Raw genomic sequence first — 21,855 nt, forward strand, 5'->3', positions numbered from 1 at the left:
GGGATCCCCATGTATCTACCCAGCGGAAATATACATGATTTTTTGGGGTTCACCGCTATGCCGGACAGCGACGCAAATCGCTCCATCACTTCCAGAACATATTGGAGGTTTTCTTCAGGGTATCCTAAATACAACAGCATTTCGTCAGCGTACAAGGAGACTAAGTGCGGCTCCCCTTTTATGGTAATTCTTATTATATCATACTGCTGCCTTAGGTATATCGCCAGGGGCTCTAGCGCTAAAATATACATCATAGGGGACCACGGGCATCCCTGTCTAGTACCCCTACTAAGTTGCCACCTCTCCGATATTATTGCTCCCGTTTTAACTCTGGCCAGCGATGCGCTATATAACAGTTTGACCCATTTAAGATACCCAGGCCCTATCCCATAATTGGACAGGGCTGCAATCAGCCAAGGCCATTTAAGTGCTGACACATGTTTGTACCCCGAAAGGGTCTTTATCAAGGCAGTTAGTGTAAGGTTCTGAGCTTGGGGGCTCGGTGGAGAGATCCAGAGTGATAGTTCTGCTGAGTAGCAAGCGATAAGGCCAACAAGGCCTCTGCAAACAAGATGAGCAGACCCTTTCAGGGTTGAAACTAGGGGTGTACCGAACTTCGGCTTTGAGTAATTTTTCGGCCGAATTCCGGCTGAAATTAGCTATTCGGCATTCGGCCGAATAATTATTACTCGAAGCCGAAGTTCCACCACAGCAAATAAACACACGTGCAGCCACTAATTTACTTTTAGTCGCAGAGGGCTGAGAGTGGAGGGTGGGTGATGCAGGAAGCCCCAGGGAGGCTGGAGAGGTGCATAAACACATGAATCATCAGTGTTAATAGCCCCAGCATTTACATTTGACTCGGATCAAGGGGCAGGGGGCTTGTTTGTGAACAGAGGAGAGAGGCTACTGGGCGCATTGACTGGTGATGAAAACAGCGCCAGAGTAGCTGCTTGGCACGTGAGCCCTATTGAAAGGTCACAGCTGGCAGATCCTGTTTTCTGCTAATGAGGCTGCTTCCCCTGTTAAGCCACACCCGAGCTTCCCAGTGGTGTCTGCCAAAAGGAATCAGAGAGGCCTATCTTTGGTGGGAGCGCACCGTGGAAAGCAAATAATGAAGCAGCTCAAGGTTTGCCCGGCGAAGAATATGGTTGGGAAAGTGTGCAAGGGTCTATTTAAAAGTTTCACCTTCAGTAAGACAGTACGAACCTGGGGGTTGTGTGCATTGCGTTTCCTCCAAAGCAGTTGCATAATATGGTCAGGTTTTCGTTTGGGAAGCAGAGGCATGTCCTCTTAGGGAGGAACAGTCTGCGTACTGGAAACAGCCTGGGGCCTGGTGAGCTACCTCTTAAATGTGCATCTGGACAAAGAGTTCCTAATGGAGATCAGTCCATCTGAATAAGAGTGGGGCGGCAAGCTCCTTTTGTTACAGTCCAAGGGAACTGGCTGCTAATTGCTGCCAGGTGACTCTGAAAAGATGCCTGCAGACAAGCCCACAGTCCTCTGTCAGCCCTTAGGAAGGTGTCAGGAGTCATGTGTTCCGTGCTGTTGTGGGGTGCTTTGTTCCCTCTCTGAGATACTGCAAGATATACCTTCGTTTAGGAGCCCTGGCGCAAAAACGCCTACAAATAATGTTATTTGCACTACGACAATCATTGCCTTGTGCTAGTATTGTACAAAATGACACTTGCACCAGTGCAAACTTTGTGCAATTTGGAGAATGTTGGCTATTGACATATATCTGTTGCCTGCTGGTGCACTTATGTTTGCGAAATATATAGGTTGACAGCCCACATTTAGTGGAAAAAACGGTATCTTCCTTCCTTTCAAATATACCTTACTCTCCAGTGCTTTAAGTGATATTGGAAATTAAAGGGGCCTCTAATGAGTAACAAAGGAAAATATTATTGGGTCCTAAGAATTTAGTGATGTGCCATAAGTAACTAAGGAATCTTTATTTTATTTATTTATTTCCACTATTCGGCCGAATAGTAAATTCACTATTCGGTACACCCCTAGTTTAAACACATGTCGGCACTTTGTATGCTAATAAACCTGCCCTCCGATTTAACAGAAGTGACAAGACTTTTCATTTTCTTGTTACCTACACGCAACCCGGTCACAATATCGGATATCCGATATCCAGCGCCTGAGTGAACATGGTTCTTACCGACCATTTTTCCTACTACAAAACGGGATATAAGAGCCCTGTCCCCTAAGAACCCAACAACAAGCAGCAGGATCAACACCTTCTAAACTCCATAATAGGACTTTCCTAGTGCTTGCCTACTCACTCGCAGAGGAAAACAAGCAAATCGTAGCTTAAACACAACAGAATCAAGGTTAGGTAGATTACATCTTACATTTTCCAGCAACATGTTGGTAGTGCAGGGACAAGATGTACATTAGGAGACATGGTAGGCATGCATCCAGATTCAGTTATTGGTACAGCACACCAGTAGGCCACAAAGGCGGTTCAGAAAGAGCAGGGTGAATTTGAAGTAGAAATCATTTTCCCCAAAGCACACAAAGTGCAAACCCAGATTGCAGTTAGGAGAGAGTTGAGTTGCATCTATGTTTGATTTTCAACACTTGTTATAACGCCTGGTTTTCAGTGAGGGGCAATGTCTAAGAGTACATCAAGCACCAGCCGAGGGGAGAGGGAGTAGGGAAGGCCTCCGGGATATGGATGTGGGGGAGGGGGGGGCGGTCACCAAACGTGGGGCCAATCCAGTAAAAGATGAGGGGGAGTAAGCAGATAGAGAGCGAGTTCAAAATACACAGCAGAGAAAGGAATGCACGCCACAGGATTAAGCAAAATGGAGATGCTTGCAGGAATACTGTCTTCCAGGCTAGGGAGGAGGCGGCAGAGGGTTCCCGGTGCACAGTGGTGGGTAGGGGGGGGGGGTTATACCAGGCAGGGCAAGGCTTGGAGCATTTGTGCAGACCGGGACGGGGCCAGGAGGATCTGTGCTCTTACCTCGAGGGGAAGCGTACTGGGTTTGAATGCCAGCGGAGCATAGATGTCACGCAATGTTGGCTAGAACCAGGATGTGGTGGTAGGAGCCCTCACAGCCCTCTCAGGCCTGGACAGGGACAGATGGCGTGGGACAATGCCCTTTGTTGGAGGCCCATTGGTGGGGGTCCGGCGCTCGCCTGCTGGCTACTGGGCCAATCGTGGTCTTGAAGTCATCAGGGCCCAATCAGGTAGCCCCTCATAGGCTGGTGAGATGCCTGACAGCGCTGATGCAGACCCGGCGGCCATGTTAACAGGCCCAAGTTAGAATTGCTAAAGATGCACCTCTCAGCCACAAAGGCCTTCAGGAGAGGTGTGCAGCTGCTAGGTGGAGGGGGGAATGACCCTCCGACAGGACGGTCAATGCTCTTAGCTGCAGGCCCTCTATTGTGTGCACTAGGTGCAACATCATGGTCGGATTGCAGAGCTTGTGAACTTGTGAGTAAGTAGCCAGGATTTGTAGGTTAGCAGAACGCTGTTACATACAGAAAGGTTAACAGAACTGTAACTGTGACAAATGAGGTGGGGAGGGGATACACTTCTAAACCCACATACATAAATATAATTGGCTCTAGAGCACAATCAGCACTGTACCAAGACGAGAGAAGATGTTCTCTGGGTTCTAATTCAGTGTCTGAGAGTTTCGCTGTCACATCCCAGAGCAAAAGACCTTCCTCTCAGCTGTTTCTTATTCTATATTTTGCTCTTCCTTAAAGAGTTATCTCCTTCAATCTTAAATTGTGTGTCACTCTTTTCTTCTTCTTTTATTGTAATGTTAATTATTCCTGTTCTTTACTTTGATGAATTGCCTTATCTTGTAGTCATAACTATAAAAATAAGTTGGCATATGTACAGCGCCTTGGCGCAAGGCTCTAAATAAATTACTAATAAAATACAAAATACAAGAAAGCGTGCGTACATGGATCAGTGGTAGAGAATACTGCACTGGTGGCGAAAAGTGGCTGTGTGCAAGAGTGTTTCCGTCTACCCAACCGGATTCATTTGTGCAGCCTTACACCCGTTGTCTCAGCAAGCATGGCTTTGGTGAGGACTTTGCATTATGTTCTTCCTATCCTATCAACAAAACTGACCAGGCTTTCAGGTGTGTGTGTGCGCGTGTGAGAGAAAGAGAGATAAAGAGAGACCGAGAGAGAGAGAGAGAGAGAGAGAGAGAGAGAGAGAGAGAGAGAGAGAGAGAGAGAGAGAGAGAGAGAGAGAGAGAGAGAGAGAGAGAGAGAGAGAGAGAGAGAGAGAAAGATCCACCTCCACCCGTAACCTGTCTCTTAACCGCAGCTGATGTAGAACGTAATCAGGGAAATAAACTGTCTCAATGCTACTGCATGGGGCACGGTTCGTGGGAAATACAAAACCTATTAGAATGAAGGAGGAACTGCATCTTGGCACTGGTGTTTAAAGGGCTGTTACTGAGTGGTCAATGAGCCATGTCGGGTCCTGCAATGTCTCGTGACTACATCACAAGGGATTGTGAAAAAAATGGCAAATACTTCCTCATAAGCCAATCGTGGTCTTTCTCCTGTAAGAATGGGATCAGCTAGATTAAAGCAAGTGCCACCGCCCCCTTAGGCAAGACAACCCTAATTTATGTGCACAAATTGCTCGATCAAAACGTTGAAGTTCCTGGATATAAGGTACGCTTTTACCCATAGTGACTCCACCAAGAAATTCTTGTAGCAGTTCATAGTGCTCTCGGTCATAGTGGAAGGTCAGCGCAAAGGGGAAGCACCATCGATATCGGACCGCCTTCTAACAGAGCCAACGCGTCAGGGGTCTACATTACCTACTCTGTTTCAGGGTATGAGACGATAGGTCCTGGAAAATGGCACCCCAGCAACCTACCATTCGATGTCACCTGCTTCCTGGACTTTTCTCAGGATCTCCTCTTTGTCGCTGTAGTAGTGGCACTTGGCTACCACTGAACGCGGGCCATCCGCTGTACCGGCTCCTCTGTGGACCCTATCGAAGTGGATTGTCCTGTCTGTCTCCGTCCCCAGCAGATACCTCAAGAGGCGGCCCAACCGAAGCTCCAGATCTTTTGGGGTCTCCGTCTCTGTACTGGGGAGGCCCCATTACCTTAGATTAATTTGTCTCCGTCTATGTTCCACATCGTCCAACTTGGCCTTTGCTGCCCTCTCTCTGCGTTCCAGTGCTTTTACCCTGACCTCCAGTTGCAAATTGGCAATGTCAACCGACCTTTGGTTGTGCTCCAAAGTCTCCACCCGATCTTCCACCTTTGAGACTCTGTCCACAATAGCTCCCAGGGAGGTCTGCACCTCTGTTCTGAATGCTTTGAGCTCCATGAGGATAGACTGCACATCCTGGTGCAGTGTCTCCATACCTCTCCCCGCCACTGTTGCTTTGGATTTGAACTGTATGTCAGTGGGTCTGCACGAGAGGTGCCTCTCAGATCGACGCCGCTTTCCTCGATGCGTAGCGGCATCTCAGCCCTGGCTCCTTCAGGTATTTTTGGGTGTGGCGGTGGGCCTCCTGTACGTTAGGCCTCTGCGTTACTGCCCTTCTTGTGGCTCTTGGTCCCCGTTAAACTTGACTCCCTGCTGTTCAGCGTGCCCCCTGGGAGTTCTATCCTTTGTTGTGGACTGTGCTCACCCCCACCGTTGCACCCGGCTGCCGCCGCTCTTCCCCTGACCCTCCGGTCTATCGCAGGTGTCTGACTGAATTTTGGCAGCACCTCCGGTGGCTCCTTTCGCCTTGACGTAGGCCGTGCTCTTCCTCCCGTCTGTACTTGGTCGCTGCTGTTCTCCCCTGCAGGGCTGCTGGGCGCCTTCACCCTACAACTGCCCTCTGTGGGCCAGTGCCTGGGGGGGGGGGGGTTGGCACTTACATATTTTTCCTCGTACCCCAGTAGGTCCACTTTGATGCGCCTCGATCCCCCTGTCTGTGTCTCTGCTCACTCCAGTACTGGGGCGGGGCTGAGGCTTCTTGATTATGCCTCAATCCGATGGCAACCACTGCCCGGGTGCCCGGCGGGGCGAGGGGCTTGCCAGTCGCTGTCCAGGGGCCCGGCAGGGGGGGCCCGGCAGGGGGGCATCAGGGGGGAGGTGGCTCCCCTCCCTTTCGCTCCGATCACCAGTGGTCTTTCACTGTGGGCAGCTCGCTGCACTCAGGGCTCTCACCGTCACTCGGCCCTCTTGCTCGGCTGCGGCCCCAACGGCCGCTGCACCTCTGGTCTTGCTCGTCAGGGTAATTCTGCGGTCCCAAGGGCTGTTTTCTTCATCGGGCACCTCTTCTCTTACTTGGCTTGACTGCCGTCCTTCATAGGCTGCATTCGGGGGGTTTAAAAGTAATTTTATGATTGTTCGCTCAGGTGGGGTGCAGAGCTCCAAACTCAAGCGGCCATCTTGGTCCGCGCCCCCAGCGGTTTCCGGGGTGTCTGTTTTTGATTCAGCTAAAAGTGTATACAAATCAAATATGAAAAATCAACAAACAATGCTTGAATTCAAGAGGTGGTTCCCTTCCCCTGGACAATTTCAGGCAGGATAGCAAATATGTCTTTTCCAAATAATGAAATGTCTCTTCCACATAACACTTTCTTTTTAATTCACTTTATTAATTCATTTTCCATAAAACACATTTCAGACACTGAAACAGAATACAATAAGCAATGCAAGAGACACCATGGTAGCAATCACGACAGGTACACCATGAACGAATAGTAAACCCCGCTCTGCAATGTAATAGAGCAACAAACAACCAGCCATAATTATTGCTATGGAAATACAAAACTTGAAATTAAAAAACAATAAATGGACTCAGAACTAATAAAAAGAGACAGCAAAACACATCCTAAAGAAACACACCACATTCTCAAAAACCGTGCAACCATGCCTCCACACACCACCCAACACAGAAGCCAGCCCCTAACCATATAAATCGTTAAAACGCCACCACATTTCGGTATAACGCCCTCTTGATTCTGTTTTAGAAGCATACATTTCTCATAACTGGATAAGGCCAACATGTCAGCTAACCAGCCCTCCACCCTCTGCTTTTTCCTGGTCTTCCACGCTCTCAAAACCTGCTTAACTGCCATCACCAAGGTTTTGTTGATTCATACTCAAAACTAAGGACCACTTCACATCTCCCACTAGCCGATATCAAAATTACCGGAAGATGTGACCCAGGAAACAATATATTCAAAACTACATCCAACCAGTCCAACACCTCCCCCCCAAAAGTCAACAACCCGGGAACAATCATATGTGCAGCAACGTACCCCTTTTCCTACCACATCCCCAACAGGAGTCATCATTCAACATACCCAGTCCATGCATATGCACAGGAGTCCAATACAGTCGCCCTAACGTTCTCTGAGGGATGAACCGCAAAGTCAAATCCAGTTTTGACCTAAAACCTACCCTCAACAGGCTGTCTTGCTCCTTAAAAGAAATATCCCGATCAAGCTCAATAGCCCAAACCCGTCTCACTCTCTCTCAGGACCCACCGTGAGAAAGATTCATAGGCATTAGTTTAAGGAAGGTGGAGACCATACGTGGTGGTGAGTCAAATAAATCACAAGCCTCCGGCCTAGTCCTTATCGGGCATCCAGCATACCTTGCCTTTGAAACAAAAGGGACTGCAGATCCAAATACCTCCTTATCTCCCTCCTTCCAAGGTGATATTTACTACAAACGGAGGCAAAAGACATCAGTCGCTAATCACTCAAGACATCCCCAACCTTCAGTTTCCCCCTCGAAATTCAACTACACCAGCATAAGGTCTTATTATCAATTCGCAGCCCAGGATTGTGCCACAGTGAGGCATCATAATGCAACCATATCTTCTGACCATTACTAGTCATCCACGATGCAAACGCCACTATAGTGGCATCAATAGAAGGCAACTTAGTGACCAAACCAGGCATGTTCTCCATTTAATACAAATTATCCAGAGTATACAAAGACAATTTAAAAAAAAGTAAAATATTATTTGTATTGGTATATTTAAACCTTTACAAAGATACACAATTTAAATAATACAAAACACAGTTATTCAATTCATGAGTTTGTTACATCGATCAATTCATGAGTTCGTTACATCCATCAAAATCCCAGAGAGAACGTATCCCTCTATATAGCCATCCAAAGCGGTAAAGCTGCTCACCTTCGGCTTCTTCAATAAAAAGCTGCTATAACTATCAAGGTCAGGGTAACCAAAACCACCCTCACATATACTGCGCACCAGAATGCATCGCGGAATTCTAGGTTTTTTCCCCTCGCCCCACAAAAAAAATTCTGCAAGACTATCAATCCGCCGAAATCATCTTTCAGGAAATTTCAACAGGAGAGACTGAATGACATAAAGCACCTTTGGCAACATTAGCATTTTAATGGCTGTGACTTCAGCCCAAATATTCAAGGACAACCGACCCCTCTTCCGCACATCACACATGAGTTCCTCTGTCCGCTTTATCACGTTAAATTCAGCAATTTTTTCCAAATCCCTTATCTGGTAATCCTCAAGTATTTAACACAAGAATCAGCCCATTTACAATTCCATGAAGCAAAATCACCTCGCAAATAGGATGCAACAAGGAGAAAAAACGCTGACTTATCCCAATTTATTTAATTTTTACATTTATAGCAGCACGCAAAAACCCTCAGGCATCTAGGCGCTAGTTACAGTAATTGCGAAATGAACATTCTAAAAGTGTAAGGCCTTGCTTGAGGTTACAGTGTATGGGTGGATCTTGAAAGCATACTCTGGACGAGCCATGCCTCATGAGCGCTACTTTAAGTGTACAGGTAAGCAGGAAACAAAGTAGGTATTGGTGCACAATCTGGCAAAGCCACACCTCATGGTACAGGGGGCTACTTTAGGTGTACGGGTGAGCATGAGACAAAATAGCTATTGGTGCACAATCTGGCAAAGCCACGTCTCATGGTATGGGGGCTACTTCTGTCAGCAAGAGACAAAATAGGTATTGAGTGCATAATCTGGCAACGCCTCAACTCATCCAGTTACATTGGTTAAGGATTAGTAGAGGTAACATTATGGATTATGAGTAGGGTTTCCTGTTTCAGGGGTTTATTAAATTGTACTTCCGGGGTGTTTTTTCAGTGTTTTCACATTTGCCCACTTAAAAAAAAAGCGGATAACTGATTTTTCCAGTGTAAATACACAAATATTCTTTTATTGTTTCATTGCACGCATAAGTAGGGTAATGTTTCTTAGAGCAAGATATTATGAACACTTTCCGGACAATAAAGATGAATGTGTTAATCCAGTAATATCTAACATTTCTGCAAGTCAGAATTATTGTGGTAAATTATGCAGTACTTTTTCAGGGACGCTTTGCCCATCCTTGCTCTTTCTTTTCTTCCCATGAAGACTTTGATTTGTGAAAATTACCTTTCCACATTGTACAGACTTCTAATTTTAGCAGTTAAGGCATACCATGATAAAAGGATTTGCCGGGGAGCACTCACTTTGGTGGAGATAAGGATTAGTTTGACTGTCAAAAGAAATAAACTCCAACAGATAATAACTGTTTATCAAGTGCTGCTCACTACAAAAAGTAGGGAGTCTCATTAATGTACCCCCTGAGGTTTGATTGGAGGGGGTGAGCAGGCCAAAACTGTTTGCCTGGTGTGGGAATATCAGGGGATCCTATAGCAGAATTTTCCAAAGGAAACTCAGCAGGTTAGGTGATGGTTGCTGAGATGTTATAGGTTTATACCTTCTTGTAAATCATATGGCTTTTTTCCTGCTCTTGCTGCATCATGTGCTGTAAAAAGTGTTGTTTTGACTGGGGATGAGCACGGCTCTCTCGCTTCAATCTGCGTGGGAGCTTTAGTCCCCATAGTGAAAAGCAAAAGATGGCATCCATGAATATACGAACACTAAGTGAGCATATCTTAAAGTGAAATATACAAATGTAGTTCAATTGACCTTCCCCGTAGAAGGAAGTGTGCAAGACAAACAAGCATTGGACTTTTAAAAAAAGCAATGAACACCAGAAAAATAACCTGAGAGAGGAAATGTTAGCCAACTACTTGAGCAAGCTTGCCAACCTAAAGAAAACCCAAGGGGTTACGTCTGACATCAAGTTACGCTGTCCACCCACATGTATCCCTTAAATGAGCCATCATTTATAAATCACTCCTAATTTAAAAACTCTCCTTGAAGAAAGAAAGTGATAAGCAGCAATTAAGGGGCCAGCAGCTTCTGATTGGCTGCTGGGTGAGTGTGCTCTAGAGAGCCACATGAGGTTGGGAGGTGACACCGTGGCCTCAAGCAATCCTTGTACATGGAATCCTCACACGGCTTTCCTTTTAAAACCAACCAGCAGCTGACACTTTTCAGCTCTCCTCCAGAAATAGACATACACAGAGGGTCTCTGCCCACAAACCGAGACACTGAAAATCCATGTTAAACGATTTTTTGTAAATACAAATATTTGTCAGTGGTCAAGGGCTATTTTGAGGAACTTTAGGCAATTTTAAGACGTGAATCGGCAACCGTAAAAAGGGCTGCAATTAATTTGTCTACAATTCCTCAAAATAAAATGAATACATTTTTCTTTTATAAAAAAGATGCAACATTGAGTGTTTGTGAATAAGGTCGGGGGACAGAAGGGGAAGCAATGTGAGAAAGTAAAACGCATACATGGGGAGAGTAGGGTCCTTTACCTATTGTCTGCTAAGCCCCCTCTCCAGCCAACCCTTCAACTCTAAACTTCATCCCATCCCTGCTCTTACTAAGGTACCACTGGGAAAGGGCAAACAGTATTTTTCAGTTTAAACCTAGGAGGCACTTTTGCTTCCAGGGGTGTTTTTCCGGTGTTTATCGTATTTCACTGGAATCAGGAAAGCCTAATTATAAGCAGGCATAGTATTGACTGATATAAGATAACATTTAGTTGCAGGCTAAGGGTTGCATAGAGGGAATGGCGAGCAGGCATAATATAGTAGGGGAGGCAAATGTAGGCACATGTAGGAGGAGAGCAGTCAAGGGAAAGTGTTATATGCAGGTAGAGCCGCACCGAGAGGCTGGCGCTAGCAAAGCACAACCTGCCATGAGAGATATGAGACGGAGAACGCGCGGGCAGTTACAGATGCAAGGATGGCATGGAGAAACATGTGGAACATAAAATAAATAAGTTGTACGCTATCAAAGCCAGACCCCCAGGTTGGGGTGGCATCAGCTATGTGCGTAGGTAGGTAAGATAGCAAGTACAGTGCAAGGCAGAAAAATGTCAATTCAGTAATTGTTGATAGGTTAAATGCAGCACAGCGCAGGGCTGCAAAATGACAACTGAATGCAGAATTGTGTGCAGGTGTGAGTAACAGGAGGCTGATGATCACAGAGGTTGCAGGTGGTGTCAGATTATGGAACAAGGAACAAATGTGGAGGGTGTAAAGAGATTTGGAGGTCATAGATGAAACATTAAGTCTGTGGGTAATTTTAGCGCTGTGCCGGCTGGGGAAGCTAATCCCGTAAGGTAGAGGACTACGTTGGCAGCACAGTGCAAGAGAATCAGGATACAGTGAGGTGAGGTGCAGTTTGTTACCGATATGGTGACAGAGGCTCCCAATAAGAAAAAGCGAGGTGAGGGTCTGTGCTACACCATGAGTATGGTCGTGAGTGAATTATATTCCTGTATACCAGACTGGACGGAGCCCTTGTGAGTTCTTGCACTGCTTCCAGGCTGTATTTAATATACTGTCTCAGAGATCTGGAGGACACAGAGTCTCCTGACAGCAAGGTTACAATGATAATGCCCAGGTGTTCTTTAAGGCAGCGCGCCCCTCAGTACGACTGTGAGCACACGGTGGACAGCAGACCTGCCTAGTCTCAGGGTTTAGCGCAGATACTCTAGGTTTCCATGCTCTTCTCTGGATCTCTGGGGAAGAGCATGGAGTCTCCGGGTTTATGGCTGTCCCAGCAACTCTGCCCACACCTCCATGTAATTGGCTAGAAACAGACTGCTAGTGGTCAATCACATGGAGGTGTGGGTGAGAATGACGTGCCCACACCTTATGGCAGACGACCCACCTCTGCAAACATTCTTCGTAATAACATACAACACTCACTCGGATTAGTCAGGATAATGGTCATATCATCTGCGTGAGGTAAAACCTTAATGTCCTTATCCCCTACCCACAAACCATGGCTACATTGTTCCTGTCTAATAAAAGCAGCTAATGGCTCCGAAGCCAGGTTAAAAAGAAAGGGTGTCAGCGGACACCCCTGCCTAGTGCCCTGAGACTAAGGAAAGGAAGCCGACAACTCACCATTTACCCATATCCTTGCACTTGAGGAATTCAATGAACTGACTGCCCTCAAGAATCCAGTACCAAACGCCATTCTACTCAACGCATATTCCAGAAACTCCCAATTAACCTGATCAAAAAGCCTTCTCAGCATCCATAAAAAAACAACACTGCATCTTCAACTTCACTCGCCCGAAGACCCAAAATATCCACAAGTGTCCTGATATTATTGTACCCAAACATCTGCCTCAAAAATCCAAACTCAGATTGATCAATTAAGACCACCATATACCTATTGAGCCTATTAGCCAAAATCCTTGTAAACAGCTTAACATCCACATTAAGCAGGGAAATCGGTCTGTAATTGTCAAATTTCTTATGATCCCTACCCGATTTAGGAATCAGAGTAATTACTGCCTCCCTCTTGGACGGGCATAACACCCCATCCAGTAAAAAACAATTATATAGCTTACATAAGGACAGAGCAAGCTGGGTACTAAAGGACCTGTAGAATTCCACAGGCAAGCCAATGTTGGGGAGTGGTGGTCTTTATGTGCCACCCCCTACATTCCCATGTGAAATGGATCTCGTGTCTGCCAAATGCGGGAGACGTCCTCACATTTGTTTGTTTGTTTACATAATTTGGACTAAAAACACAAAAACTATAATTAAAACAAAGGAACAAAGCCTTTCGAGCAGTACTGGCAGACTCCATTTTGTGCCACCTCAAAACGCTTTCTTTTACTAGGCCTGAATAGGATTTCTAAAAGTTTGTCTCTCCCCCTGTCCATCGCCGTGCACAGACAACCCAGCTTCCCCCCTCCACCTCCTGCTAGCTCCTCGCAAATCTATTTCTCACGGAAGTCCAGCCATGAATTGTTAAAAATAGCTAGTATCATTTCTAATCCTATGAGCTCACTGCCCTGTGTGTGCCCAGAGAAACCACTGGCCTGTGTGCCCATCCGTCTCCACAAACCCACTTGTGTCCCCACGAGCCCCACCTTTGGAGTTACGGCTCACAGAGCCCGAGCCCTTCCACCTCTTTGAAGCAGATACACATCTAACCCCTTGCCATGACCAAACTGAACACCCACCAGTCTTAATTCCCCTCGCACCATATATCCATTGTAACAATAACACATGTCGAGTCGTATCATGAGGCATCAGGCAGATCAAAAACCCTCCTAGCAGGCACCAGGGTTAAAGGCACAGTGTTTTATGGGTCTGTGAGGTTAAAAGCCAAACTAACCATATACTGGTTAAGTGAACTTTATAGTACCTCCATGAATGGTATGTTTTTATTATAGCCATTTGTCTCTTTGTCTTTGGTTCCTGTTGTACTAAAGAGATTAGTTAGCACTGTATCATCTTGGGTGTCTGAACTTCCCCCCGCCGGGATGAGCCCAGCTGACCCACCTGCTGCAGGATGGACATCCCAGCGACAGCCTATCCGGCATGATCATCCCCTACAGATCTATAATGTATCTATGTGTTCAGCCAATAGTTTTGTAGTATTCTGTACCTATATTTCTTGTTACTGATGACGCTTTTTTACCTTATAATGTTCTGCCTCATGTATTGACGGCAGCGCGCTCTCAGGGAGCAGAGTTCTCTGCGTGCACAACTTTATCTTACATAAACTTTGTTCAATCCATCTCCTGGTCTCATTCCCTAGCGGGGTGTGTCCATTATTTTGTTTTATTTCATATTGTGTCGAGACCAGGCGCCTTCAAAGTGGTGACCTGTCTGACGTGATATTTCTTGACGTACCTGTACTGCAGTGAGAGCCAGGGCTTCCCCAGAAGTGCCAAACTCCACCTACGGCTGACCAGGTTCTACAAAGGCATACGCTTCTAAGCAGGTTCTGTGCGTCCCGGATTTGCGAATACCCAACTGCTTGCCTCTGCAGGAAGGCCCCCACTTGTGGATAGACCGCGAACAGAGGCTCTCGGAATACCACAGACACATGAGCATTGATTCCAAGAAGAATGAAAGGAGGGAAATTGGGAAGGCATGGAACAGATTAAATAAGAGGGGAACACGCAGGTGGTTGGACAAGGCGTGAGTGATTAGAGCGATTGTTGGAAACAAAGCGCTTTTTTCTTTTATGGCCATTAGGTTTTTAAAAATAAAGTGATGAAATAAGAGGAAATACGGGAAAATAGCTCCGAAAGGGGCTAGAAGGCAGCGCCGCATATCACTGTCCCGACAAGTGCAGGAATATAAGTGAAGAAAAGGAAAAAGTAGGAGCCTCGTATATTTAGCAGGCAAGGGAAATAGAAGCAGTTCTTTTAGTGTCTATAATCATTTTGAAGGTAGGCCCAAGAGGGGCAAGGATGATTTGAGTGTGTGAACGAAAGGGAAACAGAATTTTGTTCAAACAAGGTCAAGGATACAAGGGGTTGTTCTAGAACGTATATGTTCTCTATTTATGTTGTTAGTAAAGTGTGTCGGTCCGTTATGTTAAACTGTTAAATGGTTAATGTTTCAATGGTTCTTTATGCGTCCATTATGACAATGCATGAGTAAAATGCTTTAAAGTATGAATTGAAAAACTGTCATTGACACACTAAATGTTAAAGTGTAGCATAGACACACAGACAAGGGTAGTAGGAGAGAACTAAGGGACACCATGGGGGCAGATACGCCACTCCTGCATATTTGCAAACACCTCCCACTCTACAGTGATAAAATAAAAAAGTATCATGGACAGTGGTTGACAGAAATCAAAGGGGAACCTGACACCAGGGAAAGATCCTCTTGAATGCTCAAGCTACCGTCCCATTGCACTATTAAACACAGATGCGAAGATATACGCTAAAATACTGGCGACCAGGCTAATGAAAGTCCTCCCAGATATCATACACGAAGACCAGGCAGGATTCATCACAGGAAGGCATACACAGGACAATGTGAGGCGGGCGATAGATATCACTGACATGGGAATGCGCACACAACAAAGGTTCTCGGTGGCCGCACTCGACGCCAGACGAACGTTTGACAGTCTGGACTGGAAATATCTGAGGTTGGTCCTGGAGGGCTTCGGGTGCGGCCAGGTATTCACCACGATGGTGCATGCCAATTTCGAAATTCCATCAACATATCTTCACAGTTAATGGTCAGAGCTCAGAAGACATCAAAATAAAGCATGGAACGAGGCAAGGATGCCCTCTTTCCCCCTTGATCTTCGCAATGGCGATGGAACCTTTTGCGAGCCGAGATGGGATGCAGGGATCAGGGGAGTAACACGCGGAAAGGAGACCCACAAGATCGCACTATATGCGGACGCCATCTTGCTCTTCATGAGGGACACCAAACACAGGATGCCCAGAGCCATGGCAAAGCTGCAGGAGTTTGAAAGGTGTCGGGGTTCTCCATTAACTTTTCCAAATCTAAAGCAATAAATATAACAGAGGAAAAGGAAGAGGTCGAGTACCTGGAGAAGGCATTCCCCTTGGTCTGGGAAAGGGAGTCCTTAGAATACCTGGGGATGCGCTTAACAAAGAACATAGGCAAGCTGTATAGGACGAACATTAACCCCCTCTGGAAACAGCTACAAGAGGACATGTGCCGCTGGGAGAACCAAGAACTGTTGTGGTTTGCCCGCATTGCGGCGGTGAAAATGACTATCCTTCCCCCGTTTGCTCTATGTGGTGAGTTCGCTCCCTGTGCCCATACCCCCTACCGCGACCAAAGATCTACAAAAAGCGACTTAACTTTATTTGGCAGGGCAAGAGACCAAGATACAAAAGCGAATCTTGATGCGCCCCACACTGCTGTGTGGCCTGGGGGTCCCGGAGGTTGGAAGATATATAATGGTGGCGCACCTGGTGCCAATGTTGAGGTGGGCGAGACAAGATGACTTTAACGGGTGGTGCCAGATAGAACAGTCAACTACAAAGATTCCCCTGAGAGCACTGCAAGCGCTAAACGCAGATGCCGGGGAAAAGGGGGTCCTACTAGAAGGGACCAGAATGTCCCTACAAACCTGGGACAGAGCCCTGAGCTGGAAACGCATCTGCCGTGGGATGGGCCCACTCACTCCACTAACACACAACCCAGATTTCACTCCAAGGCTCCAGCAGAAATTCTGGGAGGGATGACTGGGTGCGGAGTCCATTACCCTAAAAGATATTTACAGGGAGAGGGTCCCCCAACTCTTCACAGACTGCCAACAGAAGAACAAGTTACTTATCAACTGTAACGTTCTTTCAACTGGATGTTCCTCCCACATATTCCTCATCTTGTGATAATTCGTTATCTCCAGCTTCGCTGCTTCGGAAAAAAAAATTCCCGGCAGAGGGCGCTGTGCTCGAGGCCGTGGCGTCGATTGTCCCTCGATGAACTCCGTACTCTGTCAACGTCACCGATGGTATAAATAGCTCGAGCCGCGCCCGTTGCTTCAGTTCTGTTTTTTCAATGAAATATATATATATAGGAGGAACACCCAGGCGTGCCCCCTGACCGATATATTCTTCGTGAGAGGAAAGTGTAAGAAAACGTAAAACTGTACTGTGGGGTAGGATGGGAGGGTCGATGAGGAATACGTGGGAGGAACATCCAGTCGAAAGAACGTTACAGTTGGTAAGTAACTTGTTCTTCGAATGGATTGTGTCCTTCCACGTACTCCTCATCTTGTGATAGGCTCCCATAGCAGTATCAATTTTGGAGGCGGGAGTACTAATTTCAGTTTTCGTGGACAGAATGCAGAACTGCCTTGGCAAATAAACCCTCATTAGAGGAAGCAGTATCCAAACAATAATGTTTAAAAAAGTATGCATTGTTTTCCAGGTTGCAGCTGCACAAATGTCTGCTGCCGGGACTCCCCTCTTTAGAGCCGCAGAAGTAGCCATTCCCCTTGTACAATGGGCACGAAGCCCATCTGGTGGTGCTTTTCCCGCTAATCTGTAGCATTCAACTATGGCTAATATGATCCAGCGGGAAATGGTCTGTTTTGTTACAGATAAGCCTAATTTATGACCAGTATAATCCACAAATAGTTGGTCATCTTGTCTCAATTTAGCCATCCTTGAGATGTAAAAACTAAGAGCCCTCTAGGGATCTAGTCTGTGTAATCTCTCCTCTTCCTTGCCCAGATGAGGAGGAGGATAAAAAGTTGGTAGTACTATTTTTTGTGACAAATGGAAGTCCGAGACTACTTTTGGCAAGAACGAAGTTTTAACTTTATCCTTATTAAAAATAGTATATGGTGGTTTGCATGAGAGAGCCTGAAGCTCGCTAACCCTGCGGGCTGATAATAGGGCCACAAGAAGGACAGTTTTTAAGTTAAAAGCCTTAATGGATATGAATGCAGAGGCTCAAAGGGTATGCAAATCAAGAATTTTAGTACTAAATTTAAATCCCAAGTTGGTACATGAAAAGGTACTGGAGGGTATACATTAGTAAAGTAAACCCTTTTAAGAATTGAATTATTAACGGCATTTTGAAATATGAAACCTCTTCCGAGGAGCGCTTGAAAATGGACAGCGCAGCAAGGTATCCTTTGATTGTTCCTATCTGGAGCCCCAGATTAGCTAGATGTAGCAGAAAAGAAAGCACCATTGGGGTGCCACACTGAAAAGGGTCCACATCCTTGTCTTTGCACCAGTTACTAAACCTGTTCCAGCGACATCAGTACAAAGTATTTGTTGCTGGTCTTCTGGCCGAAAGCAAGATTTCCATTACGTCATCCGGAAGATCCCAATCCTTGTATCTCAACCTCTCAGAAACCATGCGTGAAGGTTGATTGTCTTGACCTCTGGATGGAGAACCCGACCTTCCTCTTGCGAGAGAAGATCCTCTCTTTGCGGAAGACGTATTGGAGGGCAGATGGACATGTCTAGAAGATCCGGGTACCACGTTCTCCTGGCTCAATCCGGGTTAATTAGGATCATGGTTTTCCTGAACTTTCTCAACCTCCTGATTACTTGAGTAATCACGGGGACTGGGGGAAACGCATACAGCAGTGGAAACCTCCACTCCACTACGAATGCATCTCCCAGAGCTCCTCTTTGAGGAAATTCCCTTGAGCAGTACTGATCGCACTTCCGGTTGATCGCGGTGGCGAACAGATCCACTTGAGGGGTTCCCCAAAGGGCGAAGATCTCCAGAAGGACTTCCTGAGCTATCTCCCACTCGTGAGAGACCGTGCTCTGCCTGCTCACAGCGTCCGCCGCCGTGTTCTTCTCTCCGGCTAGGTGAATTGCCGATAGAGAGATTCCTTCTTGTAGTGCCCAGAACCATAGCTGCATTGCCTCTCTGCACAGTGGTAGTGACCCTACTCCTCCTCTTTTGTTGAGGTAGTACATGGCCACCGTGTTGTCCGTCATTATCAGGACATTCTTTCCCTGTACAGAGGGCAGAAAGGCCTTCAGAGCTAGTCTGATTGCCCTCAGCTCCAAAAGGTTGATGTTTAGTTTGGACTCCGATGGAGACCAACGACCGCTGATTGTCAGATTGTTGGTGTGTGCTCCCCACCCCGTGAGTGAAGCGTCCGTCACTACTGTTATCTCCGGCCATGGTTGCCAAAAACACTCTCCCTTGAGAATGTTGTCGTTGCAAGCCCACCATAGAAGATCCTGAGCAACTGCGCTCGGGACCTGCAGAAGATCCGACATATTCCCTGAGAATTGGGACCACTGAGTTCTGAGTGCCCATTGAAGGGATCTCATTCTCAACCTGGCCTCTAGTACTAGGAAAATGCAGGATGCCATGAGGCCGAGCAACCTGAGAAAATCGAAGGCCGGTAGACGTTGGACATTCTGGAACTTCGATACCATCTGCTGGATGTGGAGAGCTCTCACTTCGGGAGGCGAGGCTTTTCCCGAGGAGGTGTCCAAGACTGCTTCGATAAACTGGAGCTTCTGGGATGGTATCATGTGGGACTTCTTGAAATTGAGGGAGAAGCCCAATTTGTGGAGGAAGTGGCAGGTGATCGAAAGATGTTCCTGAGCTTATTCTGGAGAACTTGCTCTGATCAACCAGTCATCCAGGTAGGGATATATGTGAATACCCCCTCTCCTGAGACCTGCAGCCTCAACCGCCAACAGTTTGGTGAAAACCCTCGGGCGGAGGTCAACCCGAATGGCAGAACTCAAAACTGATAATGAGAATTGCCAATCGCGAACCTCAGGTCCTTTCTGTGCTTTGGATGGATTGGCACATGAAAGTAAGCATCCTGAAGGTCCAATGATACCAACCAATCTTGGAGTTGTAGAGCCTGAAGGATCTGAGAAAGAGTCACCATCTTGAACTTGTCCTTCCTGAGAAACTTGTTCAAGTTTCTCAAGTCCAAGGTGGGTCTCAGTCCTCTGTCCTTTTTGGGATGAGAAAATATGGGGAGTACCAACCCCTGTTCCTCTCCGCTACAGGTACCAGTTCTATGGCACCTTTCTCTAGCAGGGTTAAAATTTACTGCAACAGGAGCGGATCCGGAATTTTGGCAGAGTTGGCTCCCAGTGGATGATTCTGAGGCCTTTTTAGAAAGGGGAGACAGTAACCTTGGGCTACTGTTTCCAGTGCCCAAGCATCTGAGGTAATGCCGCGCCATTCCTTCAGATGTTGAGAGATCCTGCCTCCCACTGGTGTTTTGTGTAACAAGGCCTCAGAGGGATTTGGAGGCGGCTGCAGGAGTGGCTGAGAGTACAGATGCCGCTCCTGAGGCTGATTTTGCACCTCTTCCTCGTGCTCCACGAGGGAAGTTTCTTTGCCCCTTTTAGAAGCCTGTCCTCTTCCTCTACCAAAAGAGGAGTAGTATCGAAAAGAACGACCCCTCCAGGAAGATGAGCCGGAATAGGGTTTTAGAGGCTGGGGCAAAGAGGCGCTAAGTGATTTAGCTGCCGCTTTCGAGGTCTGAAGTTTTTCTAGGCTTTCATCAGCCTTTCTGCCAAAGAGCCTCGAGCCATCAAAGGGCATGTTGAGGAGTCTAGCTTGCACGTCTGGTGCAAACCCCGACTTCCCCAACCACGCAAATCTGCGTAGCACAACGCTTGCAGCCATGGATCTGCTGATACTATCAGCGTTATTCCGTCCAGACTGGAGACATTCCCCCATTGCCTCCTTCCCGTCTTTGACTATATTCAGGAAGCCTTCCCTTTCCTCGCCTTCCGGAATATGATTAGCCACCGCCGAAATACAGTCCCACAGGGTATGGGTAAACCTAGCTAGGGTACAGGTGACATTTGCCGACTTAAGTGCCATAATGCCCGACGTGAAAACTTTACGTGCCCAGGCATCAATTTTTTTATCCTCTCTATCTGGAGGGATAGTTGGATAAGCAGTTTGTTTTGAGTAGATGCTGCCTGAATGACTAACCTGTCTGGAGTCGGATGTTTATTCAAATATTCAGGATCCGTTCCAGCTGGTCTATATTTTCTTGGAAAAGTGCTATCTGCAGCAGCAATAGTTTCTGGTTTCTCGCAGTTTTTCTCCACAGTCCTTTGAAGGGCCCTGTGAAAAGGGAGAACAGGATCTTTCTGAGGTCCCTTGACGATTATATCCGTCATGTCATCTTGTTCAAAAATGGGTGAAGTATTACCCCAACCCATATATTCAACTACCCTGGTCATAAGACCCCTGTACTCAGCATCTGCATGCTCTGCAGGATCAGGTTTGGCAAACTCTAATTCTGGGGATGTGTCAACTCCACTGGCAGAATGTAGAGTATCAATCAGGTCTCTCATTCTAGATTCCTGGTCAATAAGTTCCTCAGGAACTTGTCTTGTACCATAAGTAACTCCCAAAGAAGTAACCTCGTCTTCTTCTGAAGCAGACTCTTCATAAATTGCTGACATAGATTTGAAAAAGTCTGACCTGGGCAAAGGAGTGAATCTCCTTTCTTCCTCTTCCATCTGCTTCAAAGGAATTGGCAAATCCTTCGAAGTTGTCAAAGGGGTCTTCGAAGATGACTTCGATAATGGCGTTGAGGATGTTTTCGGCTTTGGCGTCGATAATTTCGACTCCAAAGGCGTCGACGAAGTCGTCGAAGTCTTCGACGATTTGTGTTTCTTGTATGGCACTGGAGAAGTGATCGACTCTGGAAGAGTCTTCAACGGTTTTACGTCGACTCGAGTTTTTTTGGATTCCTCGACGCGACCGGTCTTTGCCATGGTAGCCTTGGACTTCCCTTTGTCGTCCAATGGAGCGACTTTAGGGGTATTGCTTTTTCGAGGATCTTTCGAGGGGGTCAGGGCCGCATTCTCGAAAACCTCCATCATCTTTTTGCGGAATTCTTCCCACTTAATGGGAGAATCCGATTTAGTCGGACAACGAATTTCTTCGGTCGACTCTGAAGAAGATGATGATGATGATGATGAGAGAGATCTATGTCTTTTTTTCGGTAATGACGAAGAATGTCTCAATCTACTCCTAGATCGAGATCTCTGAGTGCCTATGGCGATCCGATTCCTTAGAATCAGTCGCTTTCTTGTGTCTTTTTGACGTAGCCTTCTTTGAGGCCTCCCTCCCCACCGACAGTTTACCTCTCCTCTCACTAAGAGCTTTTTCGGTCATAGACTGGCAGGACCCACAGTCGTCGGTTCGGTGACTGGAACCGAGACACCAGAGACAAATCCGGTGGGGATCGGTGAT

This window comes from Ambystoma mexicanum, chromosome 1q (assembly GCF_040938575.1).
Source record: "Ambystoma mexicanum isolate Mex_15411 chromosome 1q, UKY_AmexF1_1, whole genome shotgun sequence".
Taxonomy (NCBI): domain Eukaryota; kingdom Metazoa; phylum Chordata; class Amphibia; order Caudata; family Ambystomatidae; genus Ambystoma; species Ambystoma mexicanum.